This window comes from Brassica oleracea, chromosome C2 (genome assembly GCF_000695525.1).
Source record: "Brassica oleracea var. oleracea cultivar TO1000 chromosome C2, BOL, whole genome shotgun sequence".
Classification (NCBI taxonomy): domain Eukaryota; kingdom Viridiplantae; phylum Streptophyta; class Magnoliopsida; order Brassicales; family Brassicaceae; genus Brassica; species Brassica oleracea.
In genome coordinates, this window is record NC_027749.1 from 39,270,671 (window position 1) to 39,271,984 (window position 1,314).

General features: G+C 40.1%; 1 pseudogene; it reads left to right on the forward strand.

Moving 5' to 3' along the window:
* The window catches only part of LOC106327337, an 8,277-nt pseudogene that overhangs the window by 4,377 nt on the left and 2,586 nt on the right, over positions 1 to 1,314 (forward strand).

The window sequence follows — 1,314 nt, forward strand, 5'->3', positions numbered from 1 at the left end:
CCATCAAACTTGTCTGGCATCAGTCCTTGAGTGAACAAGCTAGGTACAGCCGGAGGAGTTTGAACTGCCACCGGACCACTTGCAGTTGCTGATACTGAACCCGTCTGATAAAGACCAGCACCGAATAGGCTACGGCGAGTGGTTTCATCAGCAGCATTTCCCGCAGGGAGGATAGTGCTTGTTGTTGCTGCAGCGGTAGATGTTGTAATGTTTGTCGCAGCGGTTGTCACGCAAGTTGCATCAGTTGCTGCAGCATTGAGTGGAGTTTGAATGACATCAGTGGTGTCAATGGGGGTGTTGTTATCGTTTGTCATTTTTCTGTAGAGAAAACATGAGAAAAACGGATTAGTACTCCATTCAACAAATAACATATTATTTTAATGAAAATAATAGTCTAAAATCGATGTTCATTTTTGGTATTTGAACCAAATCATATCGATATAAGTCTGGAAAAAACGTTTTGCAAACTCGCTTAAAAGCGTTCGCAGAAACCATTTTTATAGACTTAGAATGTTTCACAACCTCGCTTAAGAAAACGGTAACTGAAACGATTCATGTATATAACGTTTGAAGAATGTATCAACGTTTTGCGAAAATGCTATAAAGCAATCCGCAAAGCGTAATGAAATAAACCAGAAACGTTTCGCGGAAGTGCTCTAAGGCAAATCGCAAACACATTTAGGCAGAAACGTTTCGCGGATAAGCGTATAGCAAATCGCAAACATCATTGTGAGATAAGAACAAAACGTTTCGCGGAAATGCTAGAAAGCAAATCGCAAACACGGTTCCAAAACCCGTTTCTATTAATCGTTTATCAACCCAATTAAAGCTTTAAACATAAAGCAATTTTGAGTTAAGATTGTAAAAGCCGGAAAACCGGACCGATGTAAACGATATAATAAAAGCGAAGTTAAGGAAATAGACGAATATAGAAAAACGAATACGAGGACGATAAGAAACCGTATTCGCAAATAGACATGGAGGCGAGATATGATCTCTTTCCTTAACTTCGCTTTTATTATATCGTTTACATCGGTCCGGTTTTCCGGCTTTTACAATCTTAACTCAAAATTTTAAAGCTTTAATCGGGTTGATAAACGATTAATAGAAACGGGTTTTGGAACCGTGTTTGCGATTTGCTTTCTAGCATTTCCGCGAAACGTTTTGTTCTGAAGGAAAAAAAATAGGAAATGAAGGAAGAGGAGAGACGATATTTTAAAGAGCCGGAGAAGACCCACTTCCCGCAACAGCTGCTGCACGTGGGCGAGAATCTCGCGGAGATCGAGGGAAGTTGAGTTCCGAAACTTCTTCCTC